The 19,886-nt window shown below is 35.3% G+C and overlaps 1 long non-coding RNA gene across 1 annotated transcript in view; it reads right to left on the bottom strand.

The window, feature by feature from the left end:
• The window catches only part of LOC131920674 (uncharacterized), a 98,501-nt gene extending 79,007 nt beyond the window's left edge, over positions 1–19,494 (bottom strand). Inside the window, exon 1 of the long non-coding RNA XR_009381745.1 lies at positions 19,393–19,494. This is a non-coding gene — a long non-coding RNA (uncharacterized LOC131920674). The remainder of the gene's footprint in view (positions 1–19,392) is intronic.
• Between the last annotated feature and the right edge of the window lie 392 nt (positions 19,495–19,886).

The following is a 19,886-nucleotide window of genomic DNA, read 5'->3' on the forward strand; positions in this document are numbered from 1 at the left end:
ATGATACTTAGAGTTACTCTTGCATGAGCAGTTTCCTTATTAGATTTGATCTTCAAGGCCAGCATGATGCAACTCCTTAGAGAAAAAGGAGGTTCACTGTATTAGAAATATGAAGTAATAAAAACTGCAGCATTAAGCTCAAGCTACTTTCTCATAACTCAAAATAGTAAGTAGAAAAAGGAAAGGTAATTTGCTGAGAAATCTTTCCAACATGATGGCACAGAGTGGTCTTCTACACCTCAAACAGACTTGTGTTAATTTTTACTTCTTGATAATACATTCATATACACATGCGTGCTTCCTACAGACAAAATGAAATGATTCAGTCTGAATATACAAAAACATAATTTACCCTGTTATTAAAATAATAAACACTTTGAATCATGACAAATTTAGCTTCAGTGGTAAACAGAAGTGTTAATACACTGAAAATATATTTTGTTTCATTCAATTTATTTCTATTTCAAATACATGTTTACTTATTCATTTTTATATTTGTGTAGTGTTGAAACTGCATAGTTCTCAAAAATTTTTAGATAATCTAAAGTAGTGGCAAACAATATGACAAATGCTCTACTGAATTTAGTTTCCAAATAACTTCAAATTTAGACCCTCTGTGAATCACAATTAATAATATCAGTCCACATATGACCATTTAAAACTCAATGTACAAATGGTTATGAATGAATGACATTATCATTAGTAACAGGATAAATTCTAGTAGATATGTACAAGCACAAATATAAGGGATAAGTATTCTGTTATGAAACTGATAATTTAAAATTGTTTGTGAATATTTGCTAACTATATGGAACAGTACAATCCTCAGGGGTTTTAAATTTTTCCCAAAGCAAATAAATTAATTGAGAAATTCAAGCACATAAATATATCAAATATATTTTCCTCTTAGAAACAGTTCAACAGTATGAGCCTCAAAAGAATTAATGGTGGGTTGTTAATAAAATTGATCAGACAGAGAACAAGTACCTAGATGGGTGCTTTGCAATAAGAATCCTAAAGAAAGAACAAAGGTAGTAATCCTTACAGTAATTTTCAGTTTTTAATTGGTAAAGACACTCTGATGAACATAAATTATTGCACATTTCCAGTAAAAGGTATAGAGATATTAATTGGGTTACATTCTACAATCATCGTAATCTGACAATAAGCCAGCCCTCTTTCGGGAGGTATTTCAAAGCAAGGTTTAATCTTCATTATGAAAGGAGACATCTAAAGAGCAATTTAAGCTTTAGAGCAAGAGAAGCTAGCCAGAAAGAGGGATCTATTTTATTTCAGAGTAAAAGCATGTAAAGTTAAAGCAGTAAGGAAATAGGCATTATCTCTCCTTTAGATGTATAAAACAGTTCAAGTTACAAATGAATTGAAAATCTGTCCCATTTTTTTGTAGAATTTTTTTCCTTAAAGAAAGCGTAGTTAACTGTCATATTAAGTGAAAATATCTATAGTTCAAAGATGCTAGTTTTACATGGTTGGTTAATCATGTAAAAGTTACATTCGCATTCCGACTGCATTTTTGTAGTGTTTTAGCTACTGCTATTTCTCCTCCCTCCTTGGAAAATTAATCATAGTGAAAGCAGATATGCATATCCATAACACTTAATATTGATTTATATTTCACATATATCAATGCTAAATCAATAAAACAGGCATGGTGATGAGTGTGACACAAATATGGACTAAAGCTTTTGCAACAAATCAGAAAAGTTAGCCCGCCACTCATTAGATTGGATTTTTTTTTTTTGGTTCTCCAAATATGTCACAAGGATTATTGACCATTACATTTTTCAACTGTAACTTTTAATAAAGCATGTAAATAAAAACTCATATAGAAATATTTCTGATGAATTTCTAAAGCTTAGTTTTTATAATGTTTCTTTATTCTTGAGAATTTCCTACATATATTCAGTAAACCTGATGTAAAGCAAAGGATAACCAGAGTGCAACTCACAACTCCAGGGAGGCTACCTGGTAAAGAGGACCCTAAGAAAGACACAGGGATCGCCTAACAACAGAGAAATGGATGAAATCTCCGTGAGCAAACTGGATTTGGGGAGGGGGGTAATGGAGGGCAAGTGTCAGGGAAGGTGAGCTTAGGGGAGCGGGAGGCACCACCTGGATCAGGAACAGAGTGGGAGAACAAGGAAAGAGATACCATGATAAATGAAGATACCATGGGAATAGGAAAAAGCAGAGTGCTAGAGAGGTCCCCAGAAATCCACAAAACTACTTCCACTATAGACTAGTGGCAATGGTTGAGAGAGTGCCTGAGCTGACCTACTTTAGTGATCGAATGGCCGAACACCCTAACTGTCATAATAGAACTCTCATCCAGTGACTGATGGAAGCAGATGCAGAGATCCATGGCCAGGCCCCAGGTGGAGCTCCAGGAGTCCAATCGGTGAGAGAGAGGAGGGATTACATGAGCAAGAGATATTGAGACCATGATTGGAAAAAGCACAGGGACAAATAGCCAAACTAGTGGAAACCACATGAACTGTGAAACAATAGCTGAGGAGCCCCATGGAACTGGATCAGGCCTTCTGGAAAAGTAAGACAGTTGATTAGCTTGAACTATTTAGGAGGGCCCCAGGCAGTGGGACCGGGGCCTGTCCTTAGTGCATGAGCTGGCTTTCTGGAACCTAGGTACTATGCTGAGACATTTTGCTCAGCCTTGGTGTAGGGAGGAGGGGACGGGATCTGCCTCAACTGAATCTATCAGGCTGAGCTGAATCCCCAGGGGAGACCTTGCCTTGGAGGAGTTGGGAATGTGGGGTGGATTGGGGGAGAAGGCTGGGGGTGGGAGGAGGGAGGACAGGGGAATCCATGGCTGATATGTAAAATTAAATTAACTATAAAATAAAAATTTTAAAAAATGTGTTTATCTTGTTAAGGTGATAGATAAACCTGTCTGGCACACAAAGGAAATGGAACTCTTACATTCTTTTGATGTCTTTTGGGACACTTAAACACCATCAAATGAGATTCACCAAAGGAATATAAAAATGATTGCTAGATATCTAATCATCTAATAATAATAAGAAAGCAGACTTGAGGTTGTATATATGAAGTCAAGAGAAAAATAGAGAAGACAAACACTTTGTTAAGGTGAGTGTTAACAGGGATGTAAATCAGTGGAGAAAATAACTGCATTATTTTGTAGTAGTTACTAGTAGAAAAATATAACAAAACTGTGAAAAATGAATTTTAGCATAACTTCTGGTTCAAGGCAATAGTTGGAAATGGTATGAAGAGTTTTCTCTCATGATATCCCTTGAAAAGCTTCCAAGGGAAGAAATCAGTCAGTAGTCCTACCCATCAATGATACCTATGAACCAAAATAATGACCAGCTTGACAAGACAACCATAAGGATACAATAGTGACACTCACTTTTGGGGGTGAACAACAGTTGTCTAATTGGACTAAATGTCCACACCACAGGAAGGAATTCATGCCTCATACTCTAAACCTCCAAAACATGAATGAAGGAAATTCATTCTGAATCATTTGATTATAGCTTCAGTTCAAATATGAAAATTTCTAATGTGCACATCATAACTAAATATTACCTCTTGCTATATTTTACTGCAAAATTTTCATTTTTCTGACAATAGAATATACACTATTCTAGGTGTATAAAGAGACTGGCTTCAATCAAATACCATAATGAAAAAAATGATATTAATTTTGTTTCATGGTGCATATATGCCAAGAAATAATCCTTCTGTATAAGTGCATAATGATAATATAAAATATATATGTGTTATACTTTATTACTCAAACAGCAAATTTCACTTATCAGATTAGATATCCTTAAAAACATTGTCTTCCTGTATGTTTTAATTAAGAAAAACATTAAGCAGATTCCTAAGGTGTGTTTATTTTCATAGTCACTGTCTTATCTCCCCCTTCTTTTAAGGTACTTCTTTGAATTTTATGATTATGTATGGTCTATTTCTTGTGCTCAGGTTACATGGACAACTTAAACACATTCTATTCAATGAAATGTCTCTTTATTTCCTTTTTTACAATTTCTCAATAGATAATCAATTCAATATTTGAGCTTCATTTTTTTTTCTCACAATCTTTCTCCAGCAGAAAAGTTTGGGCAAATAAAGATTAAAATATATTTTGAATGTTTTAATGATGTACAGAAACTTAATAAAGTTAGGAATGGTTGACCCTCCTAAGAGTTTCAAGATCAGTACAATGTCATGAACATAATAAAAATTCAACATACATTGGTATTTGAATTAGTGAGCCAAGGTTTCTTGAGTATAAGAATAGTATGGCCTTAATGATTTCATGTAGGATGCCTAATGTTTAAGTGATTATGATAATGGTTCTAAAACACTCAACTTTACCCCTTTCTTATGGAGAAGGAAGTTTTGTTTCAAACGGATTTTCCTTTTCTGTTTTTTTTTCCTCTGCTATTAGTCTTGACAGCATCTATCTCATAAAAACATCATTTGCCAGAGATAACTTTGTTCTGATGGGCAATAAAACCTTATACATGTTAATATTAAATGTTTCTCCCTTAAGCTGATGCTGCCTGAGTAACTTAAGCTAAATACCTCATCCAAGACAACTCCCAAAAGCTTACCTAGCCTAGCACTTGAAAGGCCCTGAGGTCAAGCCAAACACTAATATTCAAGTATGTTAAACCAATAACTAAAAGCAGAAATAAATAAGGATTATGAGTGTTACAGAAAAGTTATATAGACATACTGAAGTATTAAGATTTAAAATTAAAATGATGATAAATCTTCTACACCAAGACATTTTTGTGTATAAGGCTTTTCTCAGCATATGTGGGAAATCTGGAAATAGAAGAAACAGTTTAAAGTACAAGATAATTCCCAAACATCTAATTTTATGAATTTATCCTATAATTGTTGAAATTGTGTTCATTTAATCTAAGTATGCATTATGATATTTAATTTTTTTACATGTATTCCCATATTCTTGCCCAATACTGAGAGCATGAATTCTGGCAACCACTGCTTTACTTCCTATCTTAAGATTTTTATATTGCTGTGATAAACAGTATGACTAAAAACAGCTTGGAAGGAAATATTTTTTTTTCAGCTTGCAACTCTCCTTTAAAGAAGTCATCATGGAAGGAACTCAAAACAGGAAACTGAAAAACAACAGCAAAACAAAACAAACAAATAAACAAAAACAGGAAAATGGAGCAGAAGCCATAGAAGGAAGTTACTGGCTTGTTCCTTTTGACTTGCTCAGTTTCCTATACATTCCAGGTCCTCCTTTCTAGGGATGGTAACATCCACAATGGCCTAGGCACTTCCACTATCAGTCTGTGATCAAGAAAATGTTGGGTGATATTGTGTTCCCCAATACACTGTGCACCCTAATAAACTTATCTGGGGTCAAAGAACAGAACAGCCACTCGATAGACATAGAGGCCAGAAAATGGTGGCACACACACCTTTAATCCTAGCCTTCTGGAGGCAGAGATTCATTCGAATCTCTGTGAGTTCAAAGCCACACTGGAAATAGCCGGGCATGGTGACACACACCTTTAATCCCAGTACTTGAGATCTCATGTCTTGCTTGGGAAAGACACATGCCTTAAATCCCAGGAAGCTATGGCAAGAAGCAGAAAGGTATATAAGGCATCAGGACCTGGATCTAGAAGCTTTATAAGCTTTTAGGCTTTTAGCAGCAGTTCAGCTGAGATCCATTTGGATGAGGATTCAGAGGCTTCCAGTTTGAGGAAACAGGATCAGCTGAGGAATTGAGGAGGTGGTTAGCTGTGGCTTATTCTGTTTCTCTGATCTTTCAGCATTCACCCCAATACCAGGCTCCTGAGTTTTTTATTAATAAGACCCTTTAAGATTCGTGTTACAAAAATGCCCCACAAGTTTGTGTATAGGTCATTTTAAAAAAAAAATTGCTTATACAAATTATTCTGACCACAGTTTCTATGCCCTCTGCTCATCTCAGTTCCTCTCCTTGCCTCCTCTTTCCCTCAGGTCTATTCCTTATCCATTTCTCTTCAGAAATGAGCATGCCTTCCATGGATATCAAAAGAATGTGGCATAACAAGTAACAATATGACTAGGCACAAACCCTCTTATCAAGGCTATGTGAGAAAATCCAGTAGTATAAAAGGGTCCCAAGAACAGGTAAAAGAGTCAGAAACATTCCCACTCCCACTGTTAGGATTCCCACCAAAACACCATGCTAAACAATTTGTACAGGAATATTTTCTCAGCTGGAGAGACCTCTTCTCAGATGTGCTGTGGGGTGTCCTGTATGTTGTGAATAAATAAAACTCTGATTGGCCAGTAGCCAGGCAGGAAGGATAGGGTAGGCAGAACAAGGAGGAGAAGAGTTCTGGGAGGTGGAAGGCTGAGGAGAAAGACGCTGCCAGCCCCCGCCACGACAAGCGAGATGTAAAGTACCAGTAAGCCACCAGTCATGTGGCAACTTATAGACTAATAGAAATGGGTTAATTTAAGATATAAGAACACTAACAAGAAGCCTGAGCCATTAGGCCAAACAGTTTAAATAATATAATCATCTGCATGTTTATTTTATAAGTGGGCTGTCGGACTGCCAGGGCTTGACGTGATCCTGAGAGAAAACTCTAGCTATACAGATGACTCTAGTTCGTGTCATGTTGATGGAAATCCAGTCATCGCAATGTGTCATAACTAAGTCTCCACATGAAAAAAATTTATTTTATTAAATGATTGATCCAGTATTTGGAGCTATGGTAAAGGAGCTGAAAATCAGTGGTTATGAATGCTCATATCTACAAAGAATATTTTGTTAACTTTTCCCGAACAAGGCTCAGGATTGAGGCAAATAGTCAGTAGATGGAAGGGATGCTATGTAATGCAATTTTCTTGAGACAACATGGCTGTTGCATTCATGAAAGACCTTCATCAGATAAAGCCAGCTAAATTTCTAGCAGGGATGGGGAGTAGACCTTTAGGTTCCTCCCCTACTGGGGAGCTATTGGCAGTTGATGGCTGCTAGGGGAGGAAGAAATGACTCATTTTTGAGGATGTGGTTACTGTTAGGTGTTTAGAGATTCTAGAAGACAGCCCTATACCTCTACACATATGGGCAGTAGTAACTGGACTCAGAGATAGGGAGAATGTAAGCAGTTAGAATGGGAGGTGAATGTGTTCGTATGATCTACTGGGTAATTGGTGGAATTCATGGTTCATATGAACATATATACGTGAATGAAATTCTCAAAAACATAAAATAAAAATTGAAAATTAAAACAGGGGAATACTTGCAGTTGACCAATAGAAAATTGAGTTATTACTCTACCCTAAGTCGAATAATTTTACTTGGTCATCTAATTTTCTAAAAGGTAGGCCAAGTGTTCACTCACAGACTTCATTGAAGAAATAGTGCCCTGCAAGGTAAACTTAATTTATTATATATATTATATATAATTTTTATTATATATAATAAAATATATTATTTTATTATAATATATTATAATATAAATAATCTAATTATATATCATTTTTATTTTTCAGTTTATATGTTTTTCTTTTCTGTTTCTTTTTCCTGCTTTTTCTCACTTCTTTACTCACACTTTTCTGTTTGGTTCTTCTCTATCCTTCCAACCTTCCTTTATGCTTCCTACTGTCTTGTGCTTCTTTTCTCTGTCTAACTTTTCCAAGCCAGTGTCTAGGATAATGGTGATGTCAAGGTTCTTCTGGGGGTCATAATTAAAAGGCTGTGTGAATAGTTATTTGGAGTTTTTATCAGTTATTCTGGAGGAAATGGGGAATAGAGGAATATCCTGTCTTCCAGAAGAAGTATATGTCATCCATGAAAAGCTATGTTTTCTGTCTTTTTGATTACTTTTTCTCAATTTTGAAATTCTTGAATAAATCATTGGTTTCTACTTAATGTGTTTTATTTGACTTAAGATTTGAATTATTTTTTATAATATTTATATTTCAAACATTTGATAATATATAATTATCATTTTATATATTCTAAACTTTATACTTTTGTGTTGAGTTCAATCACCATACTTGATTCCTGTCTTCTCAGGATTTGTTTGGTTTAGTGAACATTAGGTGTCATTTTTAGAAATTTTAATCAACCTGTTCACCATAAACCTTCTTTAAAACTTCATTTACTGTTTTATTAGCTTGTAAACTTTCCATGGAGTTTTATCTACTTGTTCATTCTAGCATACATTCATACTTGATCAATGATCTATATTAAAATTGTAACTGGCAGTGAAAAAGTAGATTCTGACATAACAATATGCCTCATCTATTCCTACTTAAATGCTCTGCTAATGTTTTTGTTCAAATCCAAATAATTAGAGTCAAATTTTAAATAATAGAAGACTCATATTTTGTTGTGGTGGTGGTTTTGAGACAGGGTTTCTCTTTGTAGCTTTGGAGCCTTTCCTGGAACTCACTCTGTAGCCCAGGCTGGCCTCGAACTCGCAGAGATCCACCTGCCTCTGCCTCCCAAGTGCTGGGATTAAAGGCACCCAGCCTATTTTAAGTATTCTTGAAGATGTGTTTCCATGAAGATTTCCAAAATTCCCTCTTTAGCTCTTCCTCATTTTTCTCCTAAGTTCATAGGAGTTTTATATAATTTATGACTTTATGCTACTCTTATGTTCATCATGCTTTCACTAAACAATATATGAATCCTGTTCATTGATTTATCTTTAATAAAATAATGGCTTTCTCACTCTGTCCAGTTAAACAATGTCCTCATGTCATTTTTCTGGATGATCTATTGTCCACTTACGTTTCTTAATTCTTTTCCCTTAATGGAGATCTGCTTTTCAAGCACAACCGTATCATAGCATTTATTAATCCATATAACTCTGATCATATGACTAGCTCCCATAATAGGATGATTTCTGGTCTAAGATTTTAAGACATGAACTAGTCTTCTCCAGGCTGATTTTCTTCCATTGGCTTCTTGTATTTATTAGATAGAAGGAAAATAAAGGAGGGTGGAGCCAAACTCTGGAATGAAAGACATTTTGGTATTTAAAGCACAAGAAGTCCAAAAGACATCCCCAGTTGATATTAACATAGTAGTACCATTTGTGAAATAGGAATAAAATTATTCCTAATGCCATGTGGCACATATTTAAGCTATTTTATTATGACCATGTACTTGACTTATTATACTTGACTTATGGTAACATGATACCAAGCTTTTCACTTGAATAACATAGACATTTTTCACTTGGTGGACAGACTTTTATTGATTCATAAACTAAACAAAGTGTTGTACGTTCTCCTATTCCAGACTATATCTCATATTATATTGATTGGTATAACATAACAGATGTTATGGTTTATTTTCTCAGATAGACTATACTTATACTTACATGGAATAGGAGAAGTTTATGTGTTGTTTAAGAAAGTGTCTCAAGTTTATAGCCTATGGTAATATCTCTGAAATGTTAGATAAATATATACTCAAATAAATAATAGTGTAAGGGTGTCTAGAAAGGCACATCAATTTATAGTAAAGACATTTTGAAATTCAAAAGAAACACTCATCTGAAAACAGCATATGCTCCCTCAGTAATCACATACATTTCTATTAAAATAAAGTTTCTATACTGTACTCTGCATTTGGAAGAATAGTAATTAGAAGGCTGCTTTTTAGTGCACCTTGGCTTAAATGTGGTAATTGTTGTCTCTTACTTCATGGGTAGAAATATGTGTGTGTGTGTGTGTGTGTGTGTGTGTGTGTGCATGTGTATTAAAAGTAATTAAATTTCTAACTCTCTAACAAAAGTTTCTCAGGTCTGACTTCATAAGTATAAAATTCTAATGTGAGAACTACAGGTTGCACATAAAGACCCCAGAGAGCATCTCCAGTGTTACAGAGAGCCACAGAAATGAGGCCAGGTCAACCTCACAATGAGAAAATCCAGAGACCAATACCCATGGATAGTCATCAGTTGAACAAAGTCTGTGGACTTCTTTGTACTGTTAAAGCCTGTATAGGAAAATTGTACACCAGATGTTGAGATTCACATGCAAGTTGTTTTGTCTCAAACTAATCACTGTGTTCCTGAGACAAGAAAAGAGTAAGAGATAACCTCTGGAGATATACATGTATCACTATGTTACATACAGAGTGAACTACAATGAAATGTATCTTAAGTATACCTTGTAGACCAATAGCTTAGAAATTATTATTTTCAGTGTTTTGTTGTTACTTAGTTATGCACACAATGTATTTGGACCAAACCTCCAATTCCTTCCCCTCCAATTCATTCCTTATCCCCACTACATTATCCTGCCAAATTCATGTGTATTATTTTTTGAAACCCATTGAGTCCAATTCCTATGTACTGCATACCCATGAGAATATCTTCTGGAACACAGTTAAGCCTCTTAAAGGCCCCAACCCTGAGAGAAAACTGACTCTCCCACAGCAGCTACTAACTCCCAATACTTCCTCAGCTGGAGATGGGACTTCATCCCCCATCCATGCTGAGGTTTTTCCTGGCTCTTGTGCAGGTTGGGTGCATGTAGTAACATTTGGAATGAATTTGCATGTGCAATGACACTCTCATGCCTGGCAAATACTCTCTCACATTCAATTTCTCTGGCTCTTTCAATTCACTTTCTTCCTCTTTCTGAATGATCTCTGAGCTGCAGAGGGAATCCCTGTTATTCAGATGTCCCATTTAGAGTTGAGAACTATACAGTCTCTAATTCTCAGAACTTGAACTGTTTTGGTTCCTTGTACTAAAAACTATCTACTTCTGAAGAAAGCTTCTCTGTTGATGACTGCAAGTTGTATTAGTCTGTAGGTATACCAATAAGAACTTAGGAGTTTTTTGCTATGGCAATTTTGCATGATAATAGTTTTCCCTGGGGTCTATACATAGAAAAATATGGGTTTTTGACCCAACTAATGGTACTGGACATGTGTTTCATCTTGTAGAGTGGACTTTAAATGTAATCAGAAAGTAACTGGTTATTTCCATCACATTCATGACACTTTAGCACAGTGGCCATATCTAGCCAGGCCAGTCAATATTTTGACCTGTAGGACTCCTTGTTGGATAAGACTGCTGATTATTTTTATCCCCTGCCAAAATATGAAACACCTTCTTCTACATAAAAGTTATCTAGTAAAAATGACACTGCCATGTTGGTACCGGCATATTGGTACCATGTCCTATGAGTTATGTATGCGTGGTCTTCAGCATCAGAGTCTTACTATCAAGTTCAACACAGTAGCCATGTACAATAGTAGTAACCTGGAATATTTGCAGGGGTGGAATGTGAGACCCTCGCAACCAACAACTTGAAAGGAGTTAACCCATATCGGTCATGGGGCTTCATATTTGGTGGTTTCTGGAAAATATATTGTCCCTCAGTGTAGTACAGTCCTATTTAGACTCCTTTTTATGTATGCATATGTTTATATTTTAGGAAATTTCTATAGCAGTGGGTTTCCATCTAATATTTTCAAAGATCTTCACTGTCAGTTGCTACATCTTCTACCATGTTTTCCCATCCCTGACCCCTTTATCCTTTCCTGTTCCTCCAGTTCCTTTTTCTGTCTTCATACAATGTGTATTCTATCCCTCTTCTCTTGAAATAGTGCCCTAATTGTCTCTTACTCTTCTCTTGATTTCTGTTGGAACACCAATTTAATAATAGATATCTAACTAGAGAGTCAAAGCTAGTATTCATGTTATATATTTATTTATTACATAGTTACTATTCCACATCCCCCCTATCTTCCCTATTTGCTTACGTAAATACTCTTAAATCCTTTCACGAGACTTAGTTAAGGAAAGCTACAAAATGAAGAGCTATCAGTAAGCATGATAATCATGACTGAGCTGCATTGTGGAAGACTTATCTTTTCAAAGGAGACCAGTGTCACAATGTATGGCATTTTCTGCATTATTTATTCATTTTTATCATGTACTTTTTTATTACTTTTTATTTTATTCTTTTTACTTATGTGCTTTCCCCCATTCTCTGAAGTTGGGGAGATAAAACAAAGCAGTGCCTAATTGTGTGGAGTAAAAGAACTACAGTCATGTTTCTCTTCTAATATTCAATATTCCTTGGTTATCAAATAAACAGACTTGAATTGGAAAATCAAATAAAGATGGAACTCACTAGGATGTTTAATTCTTGTGTATATATTCTTTTGTAAAAACATACTTTAAAAAGTTCCATTTCCTTTTATTTGATTTTTTTTAATAGTTTATTTTTTGCCACCCTATTCACAAAAGCCAGGAAATGGAAACAATGTAAATGCCTTTTGATAGATAAATGGATGATGAAAATGTGGTACATATACACAATGGGATACTATTCTTCAGTTTAAATAAATGAAATTACCGGGTAAATGGACCAAAATTAGTGAGGAAATTCAGACCCAGAAAGACAAACACTGAATGTTCTACCTCATTGGCAGTTTTTAGCTCCAAATCTTCAGATGTTGGTATACAACATGGGGTGACCACAAAAAGTCAGGAAAGCATAAATGGACCATGTGGAGTTGTCAAGAATAAAGGGTATTGATGATGTGAAGTAGGAAAGGTATTAATAACGAGGGGGTTCCAAGTGAGGAGGAGAGAAGATGAGCACAGAAGGAGAAGGAGGAAGGAGGGCAAATGACAGCGTCAAGGAATCACATTGTTTTATATTTACCTACAACAATACAGAATATACACATATATGTGTGTGTGGACACACATATAGTAAATATAATATACACATATTTACAGTTTAAATCAAGTCAAACGGCTTGGGCTGACAATGTACCACGGACTAGCAAAAACCCTAGTAGCAGGCATGAGAAACCTCCTTTCAAAAAGTGTGTCAGGGTAGTCTAAGCGATTCACAAAATGATATCAATTATTGATGTAGCCCCTGGTGTCTCTTAGGGATCAAGGACAGTCCCAAACACCATATATTTAGGGAACACAACTCAGATGATTCAAGCTGGATTTAGAGTTTTGAAAGCCTCTTTTCTGTGGTGTGGCAACCACGGTTTCAGACACAAATCTTTATCGTGTCACTTGCATTTTGAATTACAGTTATTTGAGTAGATCACTTTGATTTTAAAAACTACTCTTGAAAACAAAACAAAAAAAAGTAGTGACTTCCCATATGAAAACAAGGTTGGTATAGAAAAGTAGTCCACGCATACTTATGAGAAGCTTAAAATTCCAAGCCCACTGAAGCATACAACCCACAAATATACAGTAGCAGTAATGCAAACTTTCTTCAGAATCATTTTTTACAATTCTTTTGTTATGCAATAGCTTTAGAATTGTTATTAATTGACTTAAACCACCAGAATATAATTTAGAACCATTTGACTCCCTAACCATTTGTGAAAATGGTATTCACAAAACTTGAAAGGCCCCAGGAAGTTTTCACAGTATAATTCTCTATATTTTCTGTTCAGTTTTGTTTTATAAAAGTTAGTGCTCATAAGAATTCAATGACAGAGCAGATAGACCCATGAAACACTAATATGTGGTGATATTGTATCCCCCAATATATAGTGCACCCTAATAAACTTAACTGGGGTCAGAAAACAGAACAGCCACTCGATAGACATAGAGGCCAGAAAATGGTGGCACACACACCTTTAATCCTAGTATTCCAAAGGCAGAGATCCATCCAGATGTCTGTGAGTTCGAAGCCACACTGGAAACAGCCAGGCATGGTGACACACGCCTTTAATCCCAGGAAGTGATGGCAGGAAGCAGAAAGGTATATAAGGCGTGAGGACCAGGAACTAAGTTTGTTAAGCTTTTTGGCTTTTAACAGCTGTTCAGCTGAGATCCATTTGGATGAGGACACAGAGGCTTCCAGTTTGAGGAAACAAGATCAGGTGAGAAGCTGGCAAGACCTTTTAAGATTGGTGCTACACTAATATATGTATGGTTGCATAACTGTGACATAAATAATGACACCATCTGTTGATATTGTTAACCTACGTGACCTACATGGCAGAAATCTCACAAAACTCCACCCCTCGGTAAAGAGTTGCATGTTTTTAAGGCTACTGCAAGAGAGGAAAAATCTATCTGCTGCAGGAAGGAAACCCCTGCTATGTCATTCAAGCCCAAGTGACCAATTCAGCCCTAAACCCATATACATATGAACAACACTAAATAGACTGAGCAGGCTATATTTACACACACACACACACACACACACACACACACACACATATGAGTGTATATATACACATATATGCAATTATAATTCTAGAAGAAGTCATGAATTGTATAAGGATGGGGATGAATTGCTAAGGAGGCTTGGAAAGAGTTGGATGTCAGAAAGGGTAAAGTAAAAATATGAATAGAGTATTCATGTATGAATTGCTCAACAATGATAAAAATTAAAAAAATATATATGAAAGCCTACAAAATAATCTGTATAAGCAGAGTGAGTCAGAGGTTTGCCTTTGACTAGTGGAATCAGGACTAACTCAGATGCATTTTTAATGTGGGCATTATCAAAAGAGAGAAAAGTATAGGAGGAAAATACATACTAAATAAATTGGATATGACCAAACTCATAATTTTTTCCCTAAATGCATTATATTTCTTTGAAGAACCACTTTGGTGATTTCCACGGGAGGTGTTATTAATTCCCCCGAGATTTGTGAGAAGCACATGTTTTCTTTTTAAATTCCAAGAGAACACTTTTGTTATGTTTCAGTCCTTGAAATTTTAATATTTAATTGATTTAATTAGCTTCTTCAAAGCCATATAGATTTAGGGGAAAATAACAAATTTAAGTAGGCTTCCCGGTTTTGGAATAGTTTACTTGATTATTATCAAAAATTAAATGTTCTCGAAAGAACTGAGAGAAGTTCATATGTGTTAATTGGGACATTAGAGAATGCAGTTTGCATATGCTTTTCAGACACATAAATAATGAAAGCCGTGATGATGCCCTTGAATGCACAGTGTGAAAGTTTGTTGGTTCAGTGAAATACTGAAATACGACTTGGCTGGAGTTTAGAGCCTTGAGGGTGCCTTACTTACCACAATCACCAGAGTACTTTCCTATTTACTAAATATCTGAGGATTAATGGGCAGATACATTTGAAACATCAATATGTTTATTCAGTAACACATGAATATTTTGTTTTCCCCTCAGTTTAAAGCTATGATGATGTTGCCTACTAAATAGAATTTTGCCTAGTTGGTAGTTCCTTATATATACATTGGATTATGACATTTGCTTTGAGAGGAGGGATTGGTTACAAAATTTCTGTGTTATAGTATCAAAGCGATAATGAGATTTTCAAGCTCCATCACCCTTGTACCTGAAAAGGAGAACAGTACAGCTGGAAAAATCTGAGATACAAATGAGTAATCATCTGAAGGGCCGCAGTGATCACTTGGTGGTGAAGTGTATTGAAGGCCCTTCTATAATAACTTGCAGAAATGTGTGTTTATGCATGTAACTAAGGACTATTTAATAGGGAGAGTATTCAAAGGAGGAGCTGGAGGAGGCAGTGGAAATTATTTAAGTATTACACTCACGTATGGAATTCTCATAAAAGTAAATTAAGGAGGAACACTACAATATTAACTCATTTTATACAGATTTATATATCATGAATGATACCATGTCTCAGTAAAATCGCACATCATTTGATGAGAATGTATGACATATATATATGTATATATATATATATATATATATATATATATATATATCATAGACAAAAATATAGGTACCCCAGAAAAAATTCATCCAAATGTCCAAAAATCACTTCAGGAATCTTTGAGCACTTCGATCCTATAAATACGTGACCTAAAAATAAAGCAAATATTTGATCTCTAACAACTCTCTTTTTGAAGTACTATCTAAGCATTTATTTGATATGTTATTTGTTAACATAAATAACACTTATCTGCTAGTTCAGAAAATTATCAACATTAGCCATTGATTTTAACATTTTTTTTTAAAAAATTCTATTTGGCCTTCTAACAAAACTCACAAATATCGTTTTCATGTAAACAATTGATAAAATTATTTAATAGTTGCACTTATCACAATAAATACTTTATAATATAATTATCTCATCACTAAAACATCTACCATTGATATGCTTTGAGAATATAGAAGTTACAATAATTTAAACTTACCTCCATAATTGTATTTGCGATCTGTTTTGTACACTCTCTGTGTTAAAGATTTTCCCATTCTGATAGCAAGGTTGGGATTAAAATTCAAAGGTAATTTTCATTTTGATATTGAAATTATCATATCACTTGCCATGCTGGTGAGATTTCCAAAACAGATTTATTTCAAAAGTTCATTTTTATAAGTAAGATATGATCTCACAATACATCCAGTCCACAAAACTTCCTTGCAAAACTTTTACTCAGTCATTTTCCACCTCCTTCCTTTAATGCTGTCCTCAGCCAGAAGCCAAAAATCTTCTCCAGTGCTTTCTTTGAATCATACTATAGCATATGCACTCAGTTTCGATGAGATTAATAGAAGGAATGTCAAGAGTTCATCTACCCTAAGACTGGTAAGCACATGAAAAGCTCCAGACTTTTTATGCGTTTTCTTTACTCAGTTTTTTTTTTTCCCTGGGCTACATTATACTCAGTGTCGTCGGCTCATGCCATGATATTCTGGTTTAGCTATTAGCGTTTAGTTTTTTTTCCACATTGACGCGACAAAATACACAGTAAAGGCAACTAAAGCCAGAGAATGTTTCCTGTGGCCCCCAGTTTAAAGGTATTATCTACTGTGGTAGGGAAAGCATGCAGGGAAGAGAGTGAGGCAGCCTGTCAGACCACGTCTCTTTCAGGAAGCAGCTACTACTGACACTATAGGATGTTTTGTTCCACACCCAAGACAAGATTAAGGAAGGTGGGGTGTTACACACCTACGTGATGAGATCATGAAGTGAATTCTAGACATGACTAAAAGTTTGAACTTTACAGGAAATATGATGAAATACAATACTCTTTAAAGAGTGAATAGGAGAATTTTAGTTCATACTAGGAAGAGTTCCTGAAAAATGATACTCAAGGGAGGTGAGACGAGTAGAACTGTACATTTTGAAAATTCAATAATTCCTGATAAATATAGTTATTATAAAATATATATTTACATGTGACTCAGAGACTAATATTACTGGTAGTCAAGAATAGAAGCATCCAATGCAGGTACAACACAGACATCCAGTGAATGTTTATTGAAATGGTGATTTATGAATAATTCCAACACCTTCCTCATAAATGCACAGAGCACACTCCATGTTTATTTGTAACACGCTGAATTTTGAAATAAGGCATTTCAGTTATCTGCTTTCTGTTATAATTAGGGATTATATTGAATATGGGAAAGCATTTTTAAAAAAAATAAAGTTCATTTAAAACTTTAATATAAAATTCTAATGAAATGCCATCTAGTTAAATAACACAACAGAATAATAATCATTTTAAAAATATCTCAGTGAAGCCACTCTGATATGGTCTTCAAAATAATAATGATACAAAGAACTTATAAGAGGGGTATTTTGAAGACACAGAGAATGTACATAATTTCCACTTCAGGAATATAAACACAGGATGGTTGCAAAGCATTTCAAAATACAATTCAAAGGAGATACTGTATTTGAATACATTTAATCCAGTGCAGCATTAGAAAGTAAAGCTCTCTGCTTCTCAAAAATAAGCTAACACCTGCTTGAAAAGAACACCAGGAGATCTTGCAGGAATGATTCATCACTTAAAGATACTGGTCTACAAAGGAAGGTCAGCTTGCAGGAAACATCAAATGTTTTCTGCAAAGACAGATAAGCATTTTTATGGAGGGAGTGGGTGGGTGCATTGACAAGGGGTTGATGGAGGGAGGCTTTATTTTCTATTTTATCCTTTAGATTTCCAGTTGGTTTCTTCAAGCCAGTAATTGAAGAGAAATACATTTCTTTTCTCACTAGCTAGTGATTTTTGTTACCCTGGACCATTGTTTTGGGTCCTAGATGCTTTCAATTCAATCCAACTCACAACTAGCTTCCTGGCTCTGAGGCTTCCCCTCAAAATGGACCTGAACAAGAAAAGATCACTTTGAGGATTGGAAATGCCGTCCATGTTTGCGAAGATATTGTGTAGCCTTTCCTCAATTTGGGTGGCTGCTTAAGTTGCAAATAACTTAATTTGATTTGGGTGTGACACCATCAAGTGTCTGTGTCTTCCACCTTTCTAGAGGCATTGTTCAGTTCATTGTGCTGAATTCCATAAAACATATGTATTATAGATTTCCAGAGAAACAGGGAATAGTGTGTGTGTGTGTGTGTGTGTGTGTGTGTGTGTGTGTGTGTCTGTGTGTGTGTGTGTGTAAAATTATGGTAAAGAATCTGCTCAGGTGAAAATAGAAACAGCATGCTCCTGCATTTGCAAAACAAGTCATTAACTGGAAATCCACGTGAATTCATTGTACATTTCTATCCCCAAAAAAGGTTGTAGTTCAGGTTGAATCTGACGTCAAGAAGCTTACACACACACACATTACAGTCAGACATTCTATGAATCGGGTGATGACCAGCATTTTCTATTCAGGCTATCAACTGATCTGCTATAGTCCACCACAATAATGAAAATAATCTGCATCATTCTTTCAATTTAAATATCAATATCATCCTAAAACACCTTCTGGAATTATCTAGAATAACTGATCAAATGTTTGGATACTTTGTGGCATTGGTGAGATGGCTAGATGAGATTAGCCATCACATTTGACATCACCCATTGTATTAGGGCACAACATAAATGAAAGGATCCAACAAATAAGAAAAGCTGTTAAAAATCATCTGTTACACCAGTTTCAGGAAATCTAACTTTCTTTCCTGGGACTTCTTCAGGCACCAAGAACACACTTTGGTCACAGTCAGGCCTTCATGAAAAATATGAACCATATGCATGAAATATATAAGAAAGTAAAAATCCCTATGAATTCTATGCAAATAGAGATAATGTGATAGCAAAATCAAGATGAACACTATTTGGAATAGAACTAATTTCAGTGTCTTTATTTTCACTGTGAATGATTCCCATAGGTTTGGCCTAAAATTTGTTTATTCCTAGGTATTAATCAAAGAGAAATGTAAATATTTCCATACAGTCTTGCCTACAAATACACAAAGCAGCTTACTGTAATGTCATCTCTACTGGATCATCTACAGTGATTTCTTTTTCATTATGCAAATGGACTAACCCAAATCATGGGCTGGACAAAATAATCTAATATTTGCAAGGATTTTCACGTATTTGCATAAAATGAAACAAAGATTCCCTGAAAGTATTAAAATATATACATAATACTCTTCTTAGTGATAATTCACAAAGCTACCTTTGTAATGATCCTGCAGTCACTCCCAGCACTGTCAGTACTGCCTTAAACAAAATGGACAAAAGGAAAAGCTCACTGGGGCACTTGAGACTAAAAATTCCATCACAAACACCCATTCCTTGAAGAAGCTGAACAAAATTCAGAATTCAGAATTCAGAGCTTAAGGACTCTCTTATGATGCCATGAAGAAACATTAAAGGTTTTATATAAAACAGGTTTTAAGAATTTGTTCAGTGCACCAAAGTGCATCTCTTTCCAAAATTTCAAGGACAAATTTTTCTGGGCCTGGAGACACAAAAGGAGAACCACAGTCCAGTATAGAACAGGTGATTTTGTGATAAATACATTGCAACTGCACACTTTTGCTGTGGGATGTATGGCAAATGTGTTGCTAATTAATCAATAAAACACTGATTGGCCGTTGGCTAGGCAGGAAGTATAGGCGGGGCAAGGAGGAGAATAAAGCTGGGAAGTGGAAGGCTGAGTCAGAGAGA

Source organism: Peromyscus eremicus, chromosome 10 (genome assembly GCF_949786415.1).
Source record: "Peromyscus eremicus chromosome 10, PerEre_H2_v1, whole genome shotgun sequence".
Lineage (NCBI taxonomy): Eukaryota > Metazoa > Chordata > Mammalia > Rodentia > Cricetidae > Peromyscus > Peromyscus eremicus.